The sequence below is a fragment of the Doryrhamphus excisus genome, linkage group LG2 (genome assembly GCF_037039965.1).
Source record: "Doryrhamphus excisus strain RoL-2023G ecotype Guam linkage group LG2, RoL_Dexc_Guam_v1.1, whole genome shotgun sequence".
NCBI classification, from domain to species: Eukaryota; Metazoa; Chordata; class Actinopteri; order Syngnathiformes; family Syngnathidae; genus Doryrhamphus; species Doryrhamphus excisus.
In genome coordinates, this window is record NC_136358.1 from 23666926 (window position 1) to 23692247 (window position 25322).

Genomic DNA, 25322 nt, shown 5'->3' on the forward strand with positions numbered 1-25322 from the left:
TAGACGTGGCGGTGTTTTTATTGGAAAGGATACCGTGTCCTGGGTTTCAGTTTGTAAGAATGTCAGTCATCGTTTGTCATAAGAAAATAATTACTAATAATAATTCTAATAATTCAGAATTTATTGAAGGCGCGGTGTCAACATCAACGACCAGAATGGCTTCAAAATTTTCGGAATTTTTTTTTGAAAGATTAGTTCAAGAATATATGCTTCTTTCAAAACAACAACACAAATCAGCTTCCTGTTTAACATGAAAAGGCAGAATTAAAATTTTTTAAGTTTCCTGAAAATTGTCCCTTATTACCCCGTTTTACGGTACCTCATTTTCTCTTATGTATACATTTAAAATGATATACCGTATTTTACGGACTATAAGTCAATTTTTTTTCATAGGTTGGCTGTTCCTGCGACTTATATTCCAGAGCGACTTATGTATGTTTTTTCTACCTAATTATGCATTTTTGGCCATGTGTGACTTATACTGCGGAGCGACTTATAGTCCAGAAAATACAGTAATATATGTACCGTATTTTCTGGACTATAAGTCACACTTTTTTTCATAGGTTGGCTGTTCCTGCGACTTATACTCCAGAGCGACTTATAAATAAGAAAGTGTTTATGTTCCATAAACACTGGACACCTTTTCTGTTCATGTTTATTTTTTGTGTAGCTGAATAACCATTGTGTTAGCATATCTTACACCTATTCAGCCTGTTCTCTATTCTTTTATTGTTAGAACTTGCCTTCCAAGAGGACGTAATGTCTGTTTTGGTCAAGTAGTTTGGAAAATAAATTACCCGCAAAAAATGCCACTTATATTCCGGTGCGACTTATGTATGTTTTTTTTCTACCTAATTATGCATTTTTGGCATTGTGTGACTTATACTCCGGAGGGACTTATAGTCCAGAAAATACGGTGAATAAACCGACAAAAAATGCGTCCTACACTCCAGTGCGACTTACGTATGTTTTTTTCTACCTAATTATGCATTTTTTGGCCTTGTGCGACTTATACTGCGGAGCGACTTATAGTCCAGAAAATACGGTAAATAAACCCGCAAAAAATGCGACTTATACTCCAGTGCGACTTATGTATGCTTTTTTTCTACCTAATTATGCATTTTTTGGCATTGTGCGACTTATAAACCGGTGCGACTTATGTATGTTTTTTTCTATCTAATGATGCATTTTTGGCCTTGTGCGACTTACACTCCGGAGCGACTTATAGTCCAGAAAATACGGTAAATAAACCCACAAAAAATGCGACTTATACTCCAGTGTGACTTATGTATGCTTTTTTCTACCTAATTATGCATTTTTTGGCATTGTGCGACTTATACACTGGTGCGACTTATGTTTGTTTTTTTCTATCTAATGATGCATTTTTGGCCTTGTGCGACTTATACTCTGGAGCGACTTATAGTCCAGAAAATACGGTAAATAAACCCGCAAAAAATGCGACTTATACTCCAGTGCGACTTATGTATGTTTTTTTCTACCTAATTATGCATTTTTTGGCATTGTGCGACTTATAAACCGGTGCGACTTATGTATGTTTTTTTCTATCTAATGATGCATTTTTGGCCTTGTGCGATTTATACTCCGGAGCGACTTATAGTCCAGAAAATACGGTAAATAAACCCACAAAAAATGCGACTTATACTCCAGTGCGACTTATGTATGCCTTTTTTCTACCTAATGATGCATTTTTGCCATTGTGTGACTTATACACCGGTGCGACTTATGTATGTTTTTTTCTATCTAATGATGCATTTTTGGCCTTGTGCGACTTACACTCCGGAGCGACTTATAGTCCAGAAAATACGGTAAATAAACCCACAAAAAATGCGACTTATACTCCAGTGCGACTTATGTATGTTTTTTTCTACCTAATTATGCATTTTTTGGCATTGTGCGACTTATAAACCGGTGCGACTTATGTATGTTTTTTTCTATCTAATGATGCATTTTTGGCCTTGTGCGACTTACACTCCGGAGCGACTTATAGTCCAGAAAATACGGTAAATAAACCCACAAAAAATGCGACTTATACTCCAGTGCGACTTATGTATGCTTTTTTTTCTACCTAATTATGCATTTTTGGCCTTGTGCGACTTATACTCTGGAGCGACTTATAGTCCAGAAAATACGGTAAATAAACCCACAAAAAATGCGACTTATACTCCAGTGCGACTTATGTATGCCTTTTTTCTACCTAATGATGCATTTTTGCCATTGTGTGACTTATACACCGGTGCGACTTATGTATGTTTTTTTCTACCTAATGATGCATTTTTGGCCTTGTGCGACTTATACTCTGGAGCGATTTATAGTCCAGAAAATACGGTAAATAAACCCGCAAAAAATGCGACTTATACTCCAGTGCGACTTATGTATGCTTTTTTCTACCTAATTATGCATTTTTTGGCATTGTGCGACTTATACACCGGTGCAACTTATGTATGTTTTTTTCTACCTAATGATACATTTTTGGCCTCGTGCGTCTTATACTCCAGAGCGACTTATAGTCCAGAAAATACGGTAAATAAACCCGCAAAAAATGCGACTTATACTCCAGTGCGACTTATGTATGTTTTTTTCGACCTACTTATGCATTTTTGGCCTTGTGCAACTTATACTCCGGAGCGACTTATAGTCCAGAAAATACGGTAATTCCTTCCAGACAGCTGACAATATGGAGAGAAATGACACTTTTTACAATAATGATAGCTTTAGCGTTAGCTTTAATGATAGCTTTACATAGAGAAACAATGCAAAGTAATTGCAACTGATGAATGGATGGAACTTATTATTGATGTCCCATATGCCCAGCTGAGATCCAGTTTTGCAAATTTTCAACTCTCTTTGGTCACAAGGCGGATTATTTAGCGGTCACGCTAACAGTACGGACAGGCGATTGCTTTTTTGGCCGCTCCATTATCCGAAATGGGAATATTGTATGAAAAGCAAGACAGTGTGCCTGGTGTTAGTCCTTTCTTTGATGTGCTGATATCATCCCCTCATTTTAAGAGGTGGTGGGCGGGTGGAGGGGGGGGGGGATCAACGGATCATCGTCACCGACTCAGACACCTTGATCAAGGCCACGGGGTTTCACTTGCAGATTCTTTTCACGCGGCGTACACAAAACACCCCAAGAAAACATGCTGGGGATTCCGTCGTAAGCCCCCCTACCCCCCCAACACGCCCCGCCCGGGATAAAACCCGGCTGTCTCAGTGATGACTTGATTGGATTATGCGGCTTGTCAGATGATCTGTGTGGGTTTCACTTGTGTTCCATAAGGACTACTGTATATGTGACGAAGTACTTGCAGTATTATAGTATTATAGTATTATAGTTATAGAAATGAATGAATGCAATCAATAGTTAGAGCGGGACTACAAACTTTATTTGTAATATCAATATGACTGGATATATTCCTTACCGATACCAATATTCCTTCCTATATATATTCCTGTTTGTGCAAAATAAGACACATACAGTACTGCAATATGCAGTACAAGTTATAGAAGACATATTTAGCACATGTAGACCAGAGATTGGAATATTCCTTTCCATGTTTACTATTGTTTTCGGGAAGGTCATTCGAAAAGATTCCATTCGGAAAGAGGAAAAACTTCTAATGTGAACGTGGCTAATGGTATACATGGAAAGGAATATTCCAATCGCGTGTTTACATGCGCCGCTATGATCAAACAGAATAGTCAATAGGGCATGCCCAGTAAAGTGTAAACACCAACATCACGTGATACCGACTTCCTCGAGTTATATGTTCATTCGGATTGGCACTTTTCTTTCGGAATGAGGCGTAAACAAAGGTTACATTCTTTCTGATTGAGCAAATAAGCCGAATTCAATTGGAATATTTGGGTCCATGTATACGTGGCTAATCAGGAAACTCTATTTCAACAAATTAAAACAAAAAAAACTAAATTTTTTTTACTACATTTTAAAATGGTCTGGTTGAAATTATGACCACTGTATTGTTAGGGTCGGTTTGGACCTGGTTATAATAATATGACTATAAAGCAATATTTTGAGCCACAACTGAAATCATAAGTGTACAATTAGCCAACACAATGACAACCAGCTCCTCTTCTCATCATGTAAGCTTCAGGGGATTCTCATTTTGACCGCTTTTCCAGTATACCAGCAGAAAAACAATGTCCAGACATGTGAGGTGAATTCACTCATTTGACTGATGGCTGATTTCATATTTACAATTTGGATCATGGAAAGAATGGCAAGAAGTCCAGGGAACCAAGATCTGGACCTGTTCTGCTTTTTGATTTCACTTTATACTAAAGTTCTGTTGCTGAAAACAATAACTTTTTCTCCCTTTTCTTGACATTAATATATATGGGTCAAAATTGACCAGAACACCATAGATGTTGCTTTAGTGATTAATACTAAAAATTCATTCATTCATTTTCTACCCTGGACTGGTGGCCAGCCAATCACAGGGCACATATAGACAAACAACCATTCACACTCACATTCATACCTATGGACAATTTGGAGTCACCAATTAACCTAGCATGTTTTTGGAATGTGGGAGGAAACCGGAGTACCCGGAGAAAACCCACACATGCATGGGGAGAACATGCAAATTCCACACAGAGATGGCCGAGGGTCTGTATGCTAACCACTCGACCACCGTGCCGCCTAATACTAAAATGAGGAGAAAAAAAAACAAAAAAAAGATAAAAGAGATATGTTCCATAGCCCTCAGTAATAGCCAGGTAACAAAAGAACCTTTAGTTTATTATTATGATTCTTATAAGGTTAATTTTACAATTTTTGGACTATTTTTCAACATAATTTACAAAGACTGTTGGAATAAGAGCATACAGTTAGCAGACAAGGCAAACATATATTCCAAGCACATTAAATGGCTTATACTGCCATCTAGTGGTAGAAAGGCAAATAGCGGCATGACTGACTCGAACTCCTCTAATCAGGGGTGCCACCACACAGCCAGTAGAGTGCTTAAAACGCCTTATCTCCGCTGTATTGCTAGTTGAAATTGAAATATAACAACGAATAACACAGAATTCAACATAATTTACAAAGACTGTTAGCATAAAAGCAAAAAAGTTAGCAGACATGGCAAACATATATTCCAAGCACATTATAAGGGGCTTATAGTGCCATCTAGTGGTAGAAAGGCAAATAGCGGCATGACTGACTCGAACACACCACATTAAAAGTGAAACTTTGTTAACTGAAGATATTATATGAATTACTGGAGCTTATAATCAATAACAGAAAAGCAGTAAAAATCTTTCATACATTGGAGAACGTTCTAAAAATAATTCATATGAAGAACAAGCTTAAGTGATGTGTTTTCTATTGTTTTTATTTTTGTTCTTATTTTCAAGCAATATCAGCACATTCATTTCTTTGTTATTTACTTTTTCTTATTTATGTTATGTTTCTGTAATTCTGCGTATACTGGTTTATACTGTTTTGTATTTGAAGTTTGTAATAAAATATATATTTAAAAAAACAACAAATAGCCAAGCCTTCAACTCTTATTCTACTAATTTTTCCTCTAAACGGCGGCTCCGACCAGGATGGCAAACTCGACACTGCCCTCCAGTGGCCATACGCGAAACAGCAGCCTGGAACTACAATACTAATTCGCTATCTATAAGCTATATTGTATACTTTTCCATTCAGGCTGATCTGTTGGTAGCTGCAGCATCTCCCCAGCAGTTGATATGCTGGTCCACCTCTGTCACACAGTTGATAAAATGTCACTATTAAATATCAGTATTTATTAACACATTAACAGGATTTCCATCAACGCTTCATGTCCCAAAGTTATGACTGTGCCAGTAAACTGATTGATGGCTGTTTCAACGAGCACTGAGGGATAAACAATGGAAGCTACTCTTCATGTTTCACACTTTCATGCACTTTATCTGTGCAGTTTCATGTGGTGGCTAGAGGGCGCCATTGACCTTTAAAAAGAGTCACCAACAGCAATATTTGAATGTCAATGCTTTTCAAATCAAATGAACATGTTATTCATGTTATTTATTGTATGTATATGCTGAAGGTCATTCACACAAACAATGTATGATTATGCATTTAACTGGTAATGGTTTTATTTCATTTGAACATGCATCAGATTACAATTGAGTGCATCCCATAATCAGTTCACAGTTCCACATGTCCAAAAGGAGTAGGAAGAAGCAAAGCTTATTAAATCCTACCCCTCCATCTGGTACTTTTACAATCAGTAACTGTTACATTTGTTCACTTCCTGCTTTCATAATATAGGTTGTGTTTTTTTTGATTAAATTAAATTAAATTAAATTAAATTAAATTAAATTAAATTAAATTAAATTAAATTAAATTAAATTAAATTAAATTAAATTAAATTAAATTAAACAACTACCATGTAAAGGTGAGTGTACCTTTTAATTTAATTTAATTTAATTTAATTTAATTTAATTTAATTTAATTTAATTTAATTTAATTTAATTTAATTTAATTTAATTTAATTTAATTTAATTTAATTTAATTTAATTTAATTTAATTTAATTTCCAATTCCATTCATTGTCGGTAGCTCCATCTGGTACTTTTGCAATCAGTAACTGTTACATTTGTTCACTTCCTGCTTTCATAATATAGTTTGTGTTTTCTTCACAATATGAGCATCCAATGACATAATGGGTACCATAGTAAGTGTCAATATAGTGATATATATAGCACATCATGACTGGTTCAAGACTCTTCATCCTTGTATTTAGCAAACATCAACTGCTTGTATTGTTTCTTGAATTGGCTCATCGTTGTGCATTGTTTGAGGTCCTTACTCAATCCATTCCATAGTTTGATTCCACATACTGAAATGCTATGGCTTTTTAACGTAGTCCTAGCATAGAAGTGTTTCAAATGTACTTTTTGCAGTACATTTAGTGAGTGAAGATTGCTTTTATAGTTATTAGCCCATATTTCCACACAATAAGAAAGATATGGTAGAACCAGAGAGCAATAAAGAGTGTGGAGTGATTTCTGATTGAGAACAAATTTTGCTTTGTTCAATATTGAAATATTTCTGGCCACCTTATGTTGTATATTTGTAATATGAGGTTTCCAGCTCATATTTTCATCTATTGTGATCCCCAGAAATAATATATATATATTTTCATTTTATTTTTGTCACATACTGAAGTATTCTTTATTACAGCATCAACAGTTGCCATAATTCAACATATTTATTTTACAGCCTTTTGGTTTCTTCAGAATTTACATGCAATTTTTTACAAAAATTGCCTTCTATAGTTTTGCAAAAGTTTTACCCCGGATAAAGACACACATCCTGTACATAAAATACACAATCATGCATAAATAATGTGCAAAAATCTAAAGACAATCAGTTGATATGTTGTTTTAGCAAAGCTATAATACACATCAATAACAATAATTCATAACATTTGTGACTTCTGTCTAATGTAACCCTACTTATATCAATGCTAATGACTATCTTCCCTACTATTTACTTACTGTGTATAATGTGTAACAAGTGTTGAAACGTCTTATTGTTTTGTTAACTAATAACGAGCCCAATTGATGCGTTGCTCGGACTACTGTTTCAATTTTGCATTTACAAACTGCAGATTTGACAGATTTTTATCTGATCGACCTTCAGTGTCTGCACCATCGTGGATGTTATCTGCATCTTCCCTTCAACTACGCAGTCAAATGTTTGCCCATTTCAAGCTTCATAGTTTCTATTTCTTTAATACTTTTCCCACAAATTGCAACCTTTGTTTGCAGGGTAGTTACGTACATGAAATTAATATAATCCAGGAATACTCCTTCATTAATATACAACTATTTTGTTTTCAACAAGAGATGGGAAATAGTACCTCAGGGGAAAAAACATAATAATCTAAAACCCTTTAAGATGTTGGTATTTGCAGTAAAACTATGGAACGGCTTCAGCAAGGAACTAAAAACAATGAATATAGGCCAGTTTAAGTTAAAAAAAACAGTACAAAATATGGATTCTCAAGGCATTTTACATCATTAATTCTGATATTATGCATTTATTATTAGTAGTTATTCACATGTTTTATTTAAATTAAATTAATCAATTTAAAAAACAAACAAGAAAAAAACAACCTGTATTATGGAAAGCAGGAAGTGAACAAATGTAACAGTTACTGATTGTAAAAGTACCAGATGGAGGGGTAGGATTTCATAAGCTTTGCTTCTTCCTACTCCAAATGTGGCTCGCAGGACACTAGTTTGAGGCCCCCGCCTTGATATGAAAGTTTAATGTTAGCGCGACCCGCGCAAGTTTGATATGGATGCTGTATGGTATCATGTACCCAGAAAAATTATTACGTTTGATTAATGTTCATGTTAAAGGTTAAATAACTGTTAATAGTTATCCTCCCTATCCGTGTGGAAGTGGTAAGTTTTTGGCTATTTAAGTTTAAAGGAAATAACTTAAGGCTACCGTTTAGGTCGCTAGCTCTCTAGTTTGCGAGTTAGCATGTGTCTCAAGACCCTGCAGTTGCGCAATATGTTGTAAATAAAAAGAGTATAAATGTGACTATAGTCGTGTTTTGTCATGTCTACAGGGCTCTAATAATGCTTTGTTCATTTTAATCTGAAAAAAATAATTTGTCTACCCACCAACTATATGTGGTTGCTTAAGTTTTTATTATTATTATTATATTTATTTATTACTGATTGATTGATTTTCTTTATTCTTGATTTGTTTATTTATTTTTCATCTTATTTTGTGCAGAAAAATAAAAATTAAGATATTTGAGAACAGTGGAATGTTTTATCAGAGCTTTTATCGTAGAAAATGGGAACCAAAGCACTGAAAAAGTTTGTATATTTTTCTGTTTTTAATAAATGCGTTTTTTTTTTGTTTTTTTTGTTTTGGAAAACCTAATGCAGCCCAGCCTTGCCCAGACCCTAACTCCAGTGGCCCCCAGGTAAATTTTTGAGTTTGAGACCCCTGGGTTAGGCAAACCACTACTCCTTATGTGACGAAAAAAACCACAACCTTATTGGTCAAGCTGCAAAGACACATTATACATTATACCCGGCCACCATTTTTATTATTGTGTGATCACAAAGAAAATGCTTCTCTCTGGGGATTATATTAAAGCACACAATCAATCAGTAAAGTTACGGGGCGCAGAAACACTTCATCTTTGCCAGAAAGCGATGCAATTGGAAAAGTCAAGCTATCTTCAAGTCAAAGGAACCGGAACTGTGTCATGTAATTTGAGAGTCGCAAGGTAATTGAGGATATAGATCAATAATATCTAGAGAGTTGTTCTCATTACGGAGATAGCCAGACACTTCCCAACGTTATTCCTCAACGATGATGAATCTGAAAAGAAAAGCAACCAAGAGGAGAAAGCCGGAAAAGCGGAGTAATAAGATTGAAAAAAAAACTGACAAATGAGACCCCTTGTTGATGTCCTCACAAAACTCATATGCTGCGATTGCGTCGGTCGCCTTGCATTTCCAAAATGTCAGATCTCTGTTCTTAGAGACGGGAATCTTGTCTGCTTCCCGCGCCCTGATTTCCCCAAGGATTGGCATTCTCGACACGCATGGTCGTCTGTGAGTGTTTAAACAGTCAAACCCCCCCCCACCCTGAGCCGCCCATCCAGCCTCCCCAAACTGCACCCCTATTACAGCCTCTTCTATCCTCCCACGCTTCATTTCCGTCCCTATCGCCTGTTAGTGATGTTAGTATAAAAAAACTGGAACAACTTCTAAAAAGTGTTTAAGGAACTTACTGGATCAGCCAGTTCATTAAACCTTTACCACGTCTTGTCCGCAAGTGGGAATTGGATGAAACTCCGCTTTCAATTCCAGAGAGAGATGCCACCCGGGGTGCAGACAGGAGGGCTGCACTTCATGTGATGGATTTTTAAGGGAACAACTTTTCTACCTGTTTACCCCTGAGGGCCTGAAGGAGGCACAATTGCTATTTGAACACTCGGTCTTCAACACGGACGCATTTGTTTTCCACGGTGGTTCTTCCACGGATTATTTGTTATTCCCAAAACGTAACCAGTGCCTAAACTCACGCTTCTACCCAAAATAAATCTCACTTCTAGTGGCAGGACCATGCAGGATTTGGTGTGCTGCATCCATAAATAGAATTCCTAACACTGACATATGTATCGCACACTTCCAGGATTATTATTGTACTTGATATTTTTTTGACACAAAATGGCAAAGGATGGTCGAGTGGTTAGCGTGTAGAGACAAGGGTTCAATTCCACGCTCGGCCATCTCTGTGTGGAGTTTGCATGTTCTCCCTGGGTTTTCTCCGGGTACTCCGGTTTCCTCCCACATTCCAAAAACATGCTAGGTTAATTGTCCATAGGTATGAATGTGAGTGTGAATGGTTGTTTGTCTATATGTGCCCTGTGATTGGCTGGAGACCAGTCCAGGGTGTACCCCGCCTCTCGCCCGAAGATAACTGGAATAGGCTCCAGCACTCCCGCGACACTCGTGAGGATAACAAAATGGCAAAGGATAGTCGAGTGGTTAGCGGGTTCAATTCCACCCTCGGCTATGTCTGTGTGGAGTTTGCATGTTCTCCCCGTGCATGCGTGGGTTTTCTCCGGGTACTCCGGTTTCCTCCCACATTCCAAAAACATGCTAGGTTAATTGGCCACTCCAAATTGTCCATAGGTATGAATGTGAGTGTGAATGGTTGTTTGTCTATATGTGCCCTGTGATTGGCTGGCCACCAGTCCAGGGTGTACCTTTCGCCTGAAGATAGCTGGGATAGGCTCCAGCACCCCCCGCGACCCTCGTGAGGATAAGCGGTAGAAAATGAATGTATGGTCATATCACCTTCGTACCGAAGTACGTGACAAAAAACAAACAAAAAAACAACCTTAAACTATATTAGGAAAGCAGGAAGTGAACAAATGAAACAGTTACTGATTGTAAAAGTACCAGATGGAGGGGTAGGATTTAGTAAGCTTTGCTTCTTCCTACTCCTTTTGGACATGTGGAACTGTGAACTGATTATGGGATGCACTCAATTGTAATCTGATGCATGTTCAAATGAAATTAAACCATTACCATTACCATTACCATTACCATTACCATTACCATTACCATTACCATTACCATTACCATTACCATTACCATTACCATTACTATGTGGCCCTCGCTGTAAAAATGTGGACACCTGTGGTTTAGTCCTTATTATTATATCATGAAGTGGGATCAGTCCCAAGTCCTGTCACTTTGCAGCAAATATAATTCTCCCACCAGTCAAATCCAAAGGCACAAAAGCAGCCCCAAATTCATCTACGCCTTCATTACCAAGACCGTGTTTTTCCTTGCCGTTCTATTAAAGTGTAAGGTCTGGTCTCACATCCACGCTCACCAGAGGCAATTCAGCAATTCTGACAGCTCTGCCGGTTGGCTGGCTATGAACTTTCAAATTATGGACACATACTTTTCCTACACGAGTTGTGGCTTCACTGGATAAGTTCAGGTTTCCTACAGGACTGTTATGTTGTTCAAAAGGGATTTTGACCTTGAACACATTTGTAGAAAAAAAAACAACATTTTATTGGCTTTCTTAACAATGTAACCCATAAGGAGTCATGTTGACATGAGGTTTCATGTTGCTAATACAATTCCAAGGGCCAAACCCAAATAGGTTATTATTAAAAAATTAAGTTTTTTAAATTTTATTTTGGGCTGCACGGCGGTCGAGTGCTTAGCGCACAGACCTCATAGCTAGGAGACCAGGGTTCAATTCCACCATCGGCCATCTCTGTGTGGAGTTTGCATGTTCTCCCCGTGCATGCGTGGGTTTTCTCCGGGTACTCCGGTTTCCTCCCACATTCCAAAAACATGCTAGGTTAATTGGCGACTCCAAATTGTCCATAGGTATGAATGTGAGTGTGAATGGTTGTTTGTCTATATGTGCCCTGTGATTGGCTGGCCACCAGTCCAGGGTGTACCCCTCGTCAGCTGGGATAGGCTCCAACACCCCCGCGACCCATGTGAAGAAAAGTGGTAGAAATAAAATAAAATAAAATAAAATAAAATAAAATAAAATAAAATAAAATAAAATAAAATAAAATAAAATAAAATAAAATAAAATAAAATAAAATAAAATAAAATAAAATAAAATAAAATAAAATAAAATAAAATAAAATAAAATAAAATTACATTTGTATCCCGCCTCTCGCCCTCTCGCTCCAGCACCCCTGCGACCCTTGTGAGGATAAGCGGTAAAAAATTAATGAATAAAATAAAATAAAATAAAATAAAATAAAATAAAATAAAATAAAATAAAATAAAATAAAATAAAATAAAATAAAATAAAATAAAATAAAATAAAATAAAATAAAATAAAATAAAATGTGTACCCCGCCTCTCGCCTTCTCGCTCCATCATCTCCCGCGACCCTTGTGAGGAAAAAGCGGTAGAAATGAATGAATGAATGAATGAATGAATGCTTCATTTATGGACTACTTGACACAAACCTGACTTTGACCCTTTGGTGAGCTACTCAAAATCAGCCATTGAGATAGCAGATCGTTACCGGAACAACCTCGAAGGAATATTTGCTTTGCTTCTTCCTACTCCTTCTTTGAAATGCGGAATTGCAAATTGTGTCGTGTGTTCTGGTCGGATTTCGGTGCGGATCAAAGTAGTTCCAGCTGGACTACTGGCTCAAAAGCTTTGCATCACAAAAATGGTGAATAGAAAAAAAAAATCAGACCTCACAAATGGCTTGGTTTTATTTTCTGTGCTGTTGTATCACTTTGCGGTCCTGAATGTCCATTGTTGTGTTACTGTTTCTCAGTTTAGAGATGCGGGGATCGCAATCACTGCAACACGAGAGCTGTATAGTGTTTTAAAAAATGGTGTGTACTTGGAATTATGGCTGGGGAAGTGGTGAATGACTATGCATTCATGAATAAATGAAGGCCATTTTCCTCTTCTGAGTGGATATTGTCTTCATGATGGTCATTAAAATCAGAGCGTGTGGGAAGGGAAGGGGTTAAATGGGGAGGGAGGCACATGGGGAAGATGACTTGCGGCTTATGGCCAAATTGTCCTCCGCAAGGTCGTCAGTGATTGGCTTGTGAGTGCAGAAAACGATGTAAGAAATGACGAAGCAAAGCTACTCAGTCGAATACTCAATACACTTAAAAGTTTGATATTTTAGGGATATTTTTAGGTCCCACACATGGCAGTGACACATTGTCGTAATTTGGTGTCCGAAGGCCAAAACAATTCAGGTGGCAGACTTGCAGTACACTTGCAGGCACATTTATTTTGCTTGGCAGAGAAACTTATGGAAAACACTAAAAATAAAAAAAATGTGAAAAAAAAAATTGAAAAAAAAAGAATCACTTGACTTCCCAAAACAACAAGAAGAAAAAATTGTTTTCGCTCACATCACTGAAATCTGAAATTTAATTTGAGGTATTTTAAAGAATATTTTTCTTTTAATATTAATATATTAATATATATTATAATTTTATTATTTTGTAATAATATTATATAGTATATATTAATATATTAATATATTTTAATTTAATATTTTTTCTTTTTTCTCTCACATTTATTTTTCCTATTTCTTATTTTAAAGAATATCTTTCTTTTAATATTAATATATTATTGTATATTATTATTATTATATTATTATTTATATATTAATATATATTATAATTATATTATTATTTTACATTATTATTATAAATTATATTATATTGATATATTAATATATTTTAATTTAATATTTTTTCTCTCACATTTTTTTCTTATTTCTTATTTTAAAGAATATTTTCCCTTTAATATTAATATATTATTATATATTATTATGGTATTATTATCTATATATTATTATATATTATACTATATTATATTAATATATTAATAATATATTAATCATTATTATTTATTATTATTATAATTAATACAAAAATAATAATATATTAATATACAAAACAACAAGAAGAAAAAATAATTTTCGCTCACATCACTGAAATCTGAAATTTAATTTGAGGTATTTTAAAGAATATTTTTCTTTTAATATTAATATATTAATATATATTATAATTATATTATTATTTTTATATTATTATATATTACATTATATATTCATATATTTTAATTTAATATGTTTTCTTTTTTTTCACATTTTTTTCCTATTTCTTATTTAAAAAATAATTTTCCCTTTAATATTAATATATTATTATATATTATTATTTATATATTATATTATATTAATATATTAATATATTTTAACATTCAAGTGAGGTCAAGCAACACACTGCTACCTGTACTGGGGTCCGGTGCCTTTAAAACATTAGTGAATGTATTCCAAGTATTGTTGAAAGTGCATAATATTTGCCATTAGTATTAGGCAGTACAAATAGTAATTTTTTTCCATCTTTGGGCTCTTTAACCACGATAAGATGGAGAGTAGCCAGCAGAAAAGAATTGATTTCACCAAATGAATGAAACATGACCATATGGTCTTGCCAATTGACATGCTTTGAGGTTTTCATTTGGAAAATTTAATGACTCTTTATATCTGATTTATTGAACATATTTTTCTCAACACAATATGCCCACTGCATCAGAACAGAACGCAAGCCTCATTCAAGTCTCCACTGCGTCCACTTGCCTCGCCGCTATTCATTGGCATTTCACATTAGTAATTCAATTGAGCACACTGGCGCCTGCCATTGATGCCAATGATCATTTCTGAATCCCATTAAACCCTCCAACTTCGGCCATTGTTTGTTTTAAATTGTCCAGAAACATCTTGGAGGAAATACAAATGACACTTTGGCGAAGATTCATTGAAGTGGAAATCAATACGGAACTACACCATCACTCGCCTCCTTTCACGGGTTATATTGGAGCGTTGTGGTAATATTTCATTAATCTATGCCATGTTTTAACTGAACTATCGAAAACTGTTATGACACAGAGTCAGACAATCTTTTACAATTTTAATCTGACCTGAGAGCGCACTTCCAGCACCATATATTAGGGTGTCACAAGACACCCAACCCAACCCACAAGACGAGATTGGGTCCACGAGAATGAGAATATGCTGTGTTATATATATATATATATATATATATTCTACATATGAAGTGTAATGGTAATGGTAATGGTTTAATTTCATTTGAACATGCATCAGATTACAATTGAGTGCATCCCATAATCAGTTCACAGTTCCACATGTCCAAAAGGAGTAGGAAGAAGCAAAGCTTATTAAATCCTACCCCTCCATCTGGTACTTTTACAATCAGTAACTGTTACATTTGTTCACTTCCTGTTTTCCTAATATAGTTTAAGTTGTATTTTTGTATCATAATACAGTTTAAGTTTTGTTTTTGTTTTTTGTTTTAATAATACTTTAATAATGTTTTAATAATAATATTTTAATAATAATAATTGTAATAATAATTGTAATAATAATTTAATAATAATTGTAATAATAATATTTTAATAATAAATTTAATAAGATTGTAATAATATTTTAATAATAATTTTAATAATTTTAATAATAATATTTTAGTAATATTTTAATAATAACATTTTAATAATAGTTTTAATAATAATATTTTAATAATAATATTTAATAATAATTTTAATAATAATATTTTTAATAATAATAATTTTTAATAATAATAATTTTAATAATAATAATTTTAATAATAATAATTTCATAATAATATCACCATATGACCATACAATTGACCATACAAGTGTGACATGTGTCATTGGTGCTCAGCCAAAGCGGAGCATAAAAACAAGTGCTTGGTGATTAAGAGTGCAGACAAGTCCAAATGTCTGTGTTTTTTCATCTGACAAATTTTATCAAGGGCGGCACGGTGGTTGAGTGGTTAGCACGCAGACCTCACAGCTAGGAGACCAGGGTTCAATTCCACCCTCGGCCATCTCTGTGTGGAGTTTGCATGTTCTCCCCGTGCATGCGTGGGTTTTCTCTGGGTACTCCGGTTTCCTCCCACATTCCAAAAACATGCTAGGAATGAATATATAATCGGATTCACAGGGGTGGAATATTCCTTTCCTCAATCCGATTGAGGTATCTTGTACCCGCTGACAAGTTAAACAGTAACCTACCAAGTAAAACCACTCATGTCGTCTTTAATGGCCTCAAAATTCTTTCATCATACATGTTGTCAGCCTCTCTCTTTCATTAGCCACGTTTACATGGACCCAAATATTCCAATTCCATTCGGTTTATTTATAACCACCTTTGTATACACCTCATTCCGAAAGAAAAGTGCCAATCCGAATGAATATATAATCGGATTCAAAGGGTTGGAATATTCCTTTCCCCAATCTGATTGAGGTATCTTGTACCCTCTGACAAGTTAAACAGTAACCTACCAAGTAAAACCACTCATGTTGTCTTTAATGGCCTCAAAATTATTTCATCATACATGTTGTCAGCCTCTCTTTTTCATTAGCCATGTATACATGGACCCGAATATTCCATTATCGGATTCACAGGGGTGGAATATTCCTTTTCCCCAATCCGATTGAGGTATCTTGTACCCGCTCAAACGGAAAGTTGTCAGACTGTGTTCTTCTTCTTTGTGGTGTTTTTCTTCTTCTGTTGTTTATTGGCGGTTGGCAAGCAGCTTTCGTGTGCATTAGCGCCATAAGTGGAACCACAACTCCAAATTGTCCATAGGTATGAATGTGAGTGTGAATGGTTGTTTGTCTATATGTGCCCTGTGATTGGCTGGCCACCAGTCCAGGGTGTACCCCGCCTCTCGCCCCATGCTAGGTTAATTGGCGACTTCAAATTGTCCATAGGTATAAATGTGAGTGTGAATGGTTGTTTGTCTATATGTGCCCTGTGATTGGCTGGCCACCAGTCCAGGGTGTACCCCGCCTCTCGCCTGCCTGAAGACAGATGGGATAGGTTCCAGCACCCCCTGCCACCCTCGTGAAGATAAGCGGTAGAAAATGAATGAATGAATGTTATCTACAATTACTACAGCTTCTTGGTCATTACCACAAATGCAACTGTTCAAGTCCGTCACTCGCTGACGCTGGGAACACCACGGTAGCTTGGCTCCACATTCAATCGGGACTGACTTTGAATTCCAAAGATATGTGTAGAAAAGACCTCCCTTGAGGCCAGAAAAAAAAGGTACAGCAGTTTTCAGAAAAGTTAACAGAGCGAACCTCTCTACCAATTAAGATAAAAATCAGTGAAATGGTCACTGCAGCACACGATAAGGAGGGATCTCATTTTCTTCGCTCCATCCTTCTCATAAAGCTTCCAACCGACATTTTGTTTCCTAAGTCTTCTATTAGTCACGATTGCCCGCTTTTTTTCACAATACCAAATACAGAGAGTGCTTTACCATGGCAGCAAATATACTTAAGATCAAAATGCGGCCCAGGGGCCATTTGCAGTCCACATTTCATTTTATTATAATTTTTATTGGCCATATTCTAAACAATATAAAACGTGGCCTCACTTCAGAATATTTATAAGTTATAAACTATATCCCAAAGTGGAGATGTAGGCTGCTTTCCAGTTCAATATTAAAAACTACACAGATTTTAGCCGACATTGCATTAGGTTTGGGCGGCACGGTGGTCTAGTGGTTAGCGCGCAGACCTCACAGCTAGGAGACCAGAGTTCAATTCCACCTTCGGCCATCTCTGTGTGGAGTTTGCATGTTCTCCCCGTGCATGCGTGGGTTTTCTCCGGGTACTCCGGTTTCCTCCCACATTCCAAAAACATGCTAGGTTAATTGGCGACTCCAAATTGTCCATAGGTATGAATGTGAGTGTGAATGGTTGTTTGTCTACATGTGCCCTGTGATTGGCTGGCCACCAGTCCAGGGTGTACCCAACCTCTCACCCATAGACAGCTGGGATAGGCTCCAGCACCCTCGTGAGGAAAAAGCGGTAGAAAATGAATGAATGAATGAAAACATTATTAAAACAAAAAACAAAAACAAAAAAAAACATTAAACTATATTATGGAAAGCAGGAAGTGAACAAATGTAACAGTTACTGATTGTAAAAGTACCATATGGAGGGGTAGGTTTTAATAAGCTTTGCTTCTTCCTACTCCTTTTCGACATGTGGAACTGTGAAATTCCAAATTTGGAGTGACCAATTAACCTAGCATGTACCCGGAGTAGAAAATCCACACAAGGACGGGAAGAACATGCAAACTCCACACAGAGATGGCAGAGGGTGGAATTGAACCCTGGTCTCCTAGCTGTGAGGTTTGCGCGCTAACCACTCGACCACATCTATATTAAATTAACTTTAATTATTTTTCATGTCCCTTTATTTTGCAGTCTTGTTTTTCCGTCACTTTTTTTTACTGAGAATAAACCAAACTTTATTAGATGAGTGACTTTGCTGTTTGGGGACTGGATAGATGAGATCCCCTGTCCGCCGATGCTCTATTTCTGTTGTTGTTTGTTGCTGTCTCTTTTTCTCTCAGCTTTGCCATGCCCACAGGCAGTAATAAATCCCAGACATGTTTCCTCGGTTCCACACCCACCTTCTCTGTCCCCATCTCTCCAACACACACACCATGTCATCATCATTACAGGGCACAAAGTTAGCAATTTTTATCCTCCTGCCTTCTGTCATTGTTTTATATTAGACCTGATCAAGACTTGAAGTTCATTCATTCATTCATTTTCTACCGCTTTTCCTCACGAGGGTGGCAGGGGGTGCTGGAGCCTATCTCAGCTGTCTTCTTGTCAGAACCCTTCATTGCTGCTCCCCTTGAAAAGTATTGATTTTAGACTATGCAGGGGTCACAACCATGCCCACTCATGATAGAACGGTTTAAACCAGTACCCTTGCACTGGACGCAACTGTTCCTCAAGGGTATGGAGGCTGAGTTGGAGTTTGGAGTATGGAGGAGTTGGTAGCGCCGAGTAAGCATGTCTCGTCTCTCAACTAAATCCATTCCTGATTCTCAATTCTCCAAATGCTCAGTTTTCAATTGGATTTAGATCAGAGAACATGCAAGATGTTCCAAAAGATCGAGGTTATTCCTTTGGAAGAAGTCCTTTGTCAGGTAGGCAACATCTCCACCTCAACATATGCCATTTGATGGCCCTCCATTGTTCCATTGAAGGAGAAAATCAGCCCAGATCATAGTGCCCACTCCACTGAGTCATGTGGAAACCATCTCAGGTGGGATCTCCTTGTCATGCCAGTAATGCTGGAAGCCATCGGGACCATTTTTCCACCTTTTAATGTCCCATGTTTGGTGTTGCTCGGACCTTTTGAAGAACTTTCAAATGACAGTCTTACTGCGTCCAACCACTTTGAGAAGCCTTTCTCATGCAGCTCAACAATCCCGCCAACGTTCAAAGAGAGAAAGCTTTTGTGCCTTTGCCATAAAGAGATTATGACAGTGTGAATACCAGACACTAAATCACATTCAATCCACCTTTTTGCCAAGATTTTGGCTTTTAAAGACTGTGGTCTTTGACTTGGTACACACTTTATAATAAAGTACACAAAATTAAGGCAGTAAATACCCAACCCGAACCACTACTAAAAATGTGCTCCTCATTAGTTACTCATTAGTTCCTCAGTCACTATTATTGTATTATCCCTGCTTACAGTACCTTACCTTACATTACCTTAACATTGCATGAAGTCATGAAGTCAGCCATGCCATGTCCTCTTATTCTGTGTGGAAGTGGTAAGTTTTTGGCTTTTTAAGTTTAGAAAAAATGAATTTGAGGCCAACTGGTTAGCTCCCTAACTTGCTAGCAAATGGCCATCTCGAGTTCCTGCAATGTGTTGGAAACAATGGATAAAGCTATAGCATGTATAGCATTTTTAGCTAATTGGTTATTTTAAGCCTTATGCGTTATTTTAGCTGTTTGAATATGAACTATATCAGCAAGTTGAAGTATTTGTGATTTTAGAAATAAGGAGTTAGTATGTTCTCTGTAGGCGGCATTATGAATTATCCTTACTGACCTTTTTTGCAGTACATTTAGCGAGTGAAGATTGTTTTTATAGTTATTAGCCCATATTTCCACACAATAAGTAAGATATGGTAGAACCAGAGAGCAATAAAGAGTGTGGAGTGATTTCTGATTGAGAACAAATTTTGCTTTGTTCAATATTGAAATATTTCATATTCATCTCATCATATCATATCATCAGATCATATTTTGTCCTCTCTTGTAGAGACATTTTGGATGACATTTTTAGCTAATTGTTTATTTTAAGCCTTATGCATTATTTTAGCTGTTTGAAGATGAACTATATCAGCAAGTATGAAGTATTTGTGATTTTAGAAATAAGGAGTTAGTATGTTCTCTGTAGGCAGCATTATGAATTATCCTTACTGACCTTTTTTGCAGTACATTTAGTGAATGAAGACTGCTTTTATAGTTATTAGCCCATATTTCTATATTTTCCATAAGTATTTGATGACATTTTTAGGTAATTGGTTATTTTTAGCCTTATGCATTATTTTAGCTGATTTAGATTTCCAGGACCCTAAGCTTGCTTTTGTGCATTGTTTTTTATTCAGTCTTCAGTCTCTTTTTTTATTTTGTTTTTTAACTTTTAAGCATTTTGAATGCTATCCCTTCCACTTTAATTGGACACACTCGCCAACTCAACCCACTCAAGCAAAAACAGTGAAAATAAATCTGAAGCAAGTGTGAAATATTGTATTGGAACGAGGACACAACATTGATATCTGCTTCCATTAAAGAGATCCTAAATCTCCATCTTCCACTTTGTCAGTCTCTTCCCTCAGACTTATTATTTTCCATTTTTTCCTAAACCATAAATCAAGACCGTGTCAACAATGTTAAAGATAAAGCAAGAGGGGGAGAATGTGATCATGAAACAAGCCAATTACAGTCCCTGATTTACTTAAAGGTGCTTTATGGGTGGCTTAGCTTGCTGGTCTGATTCCAGGTAACTCAGAGGAGTGCATCCATGTACTTTAGTTATCGCTGCAGGAATATTAAGTAGTCATGGTGTTCAAAGTCAGTGCCTGCTGGATCTAACATGATCCGCAGTGACACCACCCCCCCTCCCATGGCCCCCACCACCACCACCATTTGTGTGTTTCATACTCTTGTCGGTGAGTTGAATACAAAGACACCCCCGTAGCATGTTCCTTTTTATATCCTCGGTCTCAGATGTTTCGGGATGAAATGCTTTCAGACATAGCACATTTCAGCTCAATGCACTTTTGATTAATGTGCCATGCAATTGAATCATTCAAGTGACGGACTTTCTCATGTTGGCCGTCTATAATTGAGCGACGTAACTCTGTGACCGTTGTCCCTTTAGCTATGGTAGCATTATGAATTGCTCTTTTGTTTTCAGGTAGGCAAAAAAAAAAAAAATGAAGGGGGTCTGCATGCCCACCCAGTCCAAATTGCAAATGTAACTTCTTCTTGTTCCATATTGATCCTTTTCAACACACCACCAACCCCCCCCCCCCGTCCTCTGATGCTTCAATCACAGGTGTTTGGCTTGCAGCAGGATCAAACCGCGTGGAGAAAAATGGATCATTAATTCAATCCAATGTAGTATTATTTCAGTATTTATCAGCAGCACTGTGAAGGTATTTTGATGCATTGGCTTCATCTTCCACTTCAGTAGAAATTCAAATTAATAAGAGTAAAACCCTCAAACAATGCAAACAACGATGAGCCAATTCAAGAAACAATACAAGCAGTTGATGTTTGCTAAATACAAGGATGAAGAGTCTTGAACCAGTCATGATGTGCTATATATATCACTATATTGACACTTACTATGGTACCCATTATGTCATTGGATGCTCATATCACCTCCTACTTCGGTACGTGACAAAAAATAAATAAAAATAAAAATAAAAATAAAAATAAAAATAAAAATAAAAATAAAAATAAAAATAAAAATAAAAATAAAAATAAAAATAAAAATAAAAATAAAAATAAAAATAAAAATAAAAATAAAAATAAAAATAAAAATAAAAATAGATAATTAAAAATTAATTAAAAAACAATAAATAAATAATACATTAAATTACATTAGGAAAGCAGGAAGTGAACAAATGTAACAGTTACTGATTGCTATATACATCACTATATTGACACTTACTATGGTACCCATTATGTCATTGGATGCTCATATCACTTCGTACTTTGGTATGTGACAAAGAAAAAACAAAAAAAAACCTTAAACTATATTAGGAAAGCAGGAAGTGAACAAATGTAACAGTTACTGATTGTAAAAATACCAGATGGAGGGGTAGGATTTAATAAGCTTTGCTTCTTCCTACTCCTTATGGACATGTGGAGCTGTGAACTGATTATGGGATGCACTCAATTGTAATCTGATGCATGTTCAAATGAAATTAAACCATTACCATTACTAAATTTTTCTTGTGTTTGATGATGGAGACATGATGGAGAAAAACATCTCTTACAGGAATTGTCTGAAAGGGTGATTTTAGCATCCGACCAAGCACCCGGCACTTGGTCATATGGAACAGTGATATGGTGCAGCAAAACCTTGAAGGAGATGCTGGTCAACCTTAGATTTGTTTGGATTCCATCCATTTATTTATGCCATTTGGGTCAGCAGTCTCACAAGGGAAGCTCATACTTTGGGGTCCTCCGTTCCACCAGGCCTTCCCAGGCCAGCTGCAAGGTCTACGGCCTCAGAGCTGGGCATGGCCAGAAAACCTCCCCAGGCACTCAGGAGGTTTTCTCCGGGTACTCCGGTTTCCTCCCACATTCCAAAAAAATGCTAGGTTAATTGGCCACTCCAAATTGTCCATAGGTATGAATGTGAGTGTGAATGGTTGTTTGACTATATGTGCCCTGTGATTGGCTGGCCACCAGTCCAGGGTCTGCTCCTAAACTTCTAGCCTTACTACCAGTAACTTCAAGTCTGGCCACTCCAAATTGTCCATAGGTATGAATGTGAGTGTGAATGGTTGTTTGTCTATATGTGCCCTGTGATTGGCTGGCGACCAGTCCAGGGTGTACCCCGCCTCTTGCCTGAAGACAGCTGGGATAGGCTCCAGCACCCCCTGCTACCCTTGTGAGGATAAGCGGTAGAAAATGAATATTTTTGGTTTTCACTTTCTGTCCGTCAATTGTAACTTGTACCGTGTGGAAAATCGAATATTCCTTAATTTCCGCCCTTTCCTATGTTAAACGATGCTAATGCTTCAGATAATGAGCCTTGCGCATTTGGAAGTGAGCCGTTTTGAATGCACTCTCTCACAGACATTATTTGAATGTTGTCATTGACAAACCATTTTTTTTGTCGTCAGTGGCAATGATTGCCATATCAAGAAACACTATCTCATCACTTGCTGTTATACAGCTTTTTCATCATACTGGTTCTGATTTAGTCTCTGCTTCACTGCCAGACTCCCTCTTGTTCAAATATGATACATGATGCAAAAGAAAACAGGCTGCTGTATAACAACTTGCACTTTAATCAAGGGGACCTTTACAGTGCTATTTATCATAGGAAAGAGAAGCGACATGGGGGCAGTAAATGATAACTGCCCTTGCTCCCTCACGCCTGCAAAGCAAACCAAATCAACGTACACTTTATAGACTTTTATTTACAAACAAATCTTAAAGAGAGGAGAAATATGATCTCAGGGAAGAAACACTTCTATGCTAGGACTACATTAAAAAGCCATAGCATTTCAGTATGTGGAATCAAACTATGGAATGGATTGAGTAAGGACCTCAAACAATGCACAACGATGAGCCAATTCAAGAAACAATACAAGCAGTTGATGTTTGCTAAATACAAGGATGAAGAGTCTTGAACCAGTCATGATGTGCTATATATATCACTATATTGACACTTACTATGGTACCCATTATGGCATTGGATGCTCATATCACCTCCTACTTCGGTACGAGGTATATTATTAAAAAAAAAATGAAACCTTAAATTGCATTATGGAAAGCAGGAAGTGAACAAATGTAACAGTTGTAACTGTTACAAATGTAACAGTTTCTCTCAACAAAGGCGGTCGTATCTTCCCCTCTCCCTTATCCCTTATCATCCCTGCTTACAGTACCTTACCTTACATTACCTTAAAATTGCATTAAGTCATGAAGTCAACCATGCCATGTCTTCTTATTCTGTGTGGAAGTGGTAAGTCTTTGGCTTTTTAAGTTAAGAAAAAAATAATTTGAGGCCAACTGGTTAGCTCCCTAACTTGCTAGCAAATGGCCATCTCGAGTTCCTGCAATGTATTGGAAACAATGGATAAAGTATAGAGGTGACTCTATAGCATGTATAGCATTTTTAGCTAATTGGTTATTTTAAGCCTTATGCATTATTTTAGCTGTTTGAAGATGAACTATATCAGCAAGTATGAAGTATTTGTGATTTTAGAAATAAGGAGTTAGTATGTTCTCTGTAGGCGGCATTATGAATTATCCTTACTGACCTTTTTTGCAGTACATTTAGTGAATGAAGACTGCTTTTATAGTTATTAGCCCATATTTCCATATTTCCTCTCTTGTAGAGAAGTATTGGATGACATTTTTAGCTAATTGGTTATTTTTAGCCTTATGCATTATTTTAGCTGTTTGAAGATGAACTATATCAGCAAGTTGAAGTATTTGTGATTTTAGAAATAAGGAGTTAGTATGTTCTCTGTAGGTGGCGGATTGATTTTTTTCTCTTGTTATCCTTTTTAATGGGCAACCAGTATTAACCTTAAAAAAACGGTAATCGCATAATAAATAAAAAGCAGTTCAGGTGCACATAGTGATTTTTAACCTACCTGTGTCAAATGAAAAGCTACAACAGCAAATGATGCAACACGAACTCACTGAGACAGTCCTCCAGGGATTGCCAGACCCAAAGAGTCAATTTATGAAATATATTCCAGCATACTTGAACTTCAGAAAGGAAATATCAGTTGTTGGTGGAATCTTGTATAAAGGTCAAATACTCATTGTTCCAGCAACCCATAGAGCTAAAGCTCATCCATGAAGGTATTGAAAGGTGGAGACGCCGAGCATGAGTGGTGCTATTCTGGACAAGTAGGTCAGAAAGTAGATATTGAGCAGCTGAGATGTGTTTTGCTCATATCAGAAAAGATAAATTAAAGAGCTATCCCATTCACACAGTGTACATGGAAGACCTTGGCAGGAATATGATCGTGGATTACTACTAAGACGCAAGTTCTTCAACAGTCATTGTTTATCTGAAGTCATAATTTGTCAGGGGGGATGGGTGCTGGAGCCTATCCCAGCTGTC

The 25322-nt window shown here is 36.6% G+C and overlaps 1 long non-coding RNA gene across 1 annotated transcript in view; it reads left to right on the forward strand.

Moving 5' to 3' along the window:
- LOC144896138 (uncharacterized) overlaps positions 1–25322 on the forward strand; it is a 61902-nt gene that overhangs the window by 13160 nt on the left and 23420 nt on the right. The window lies entirely within an intron of this gene.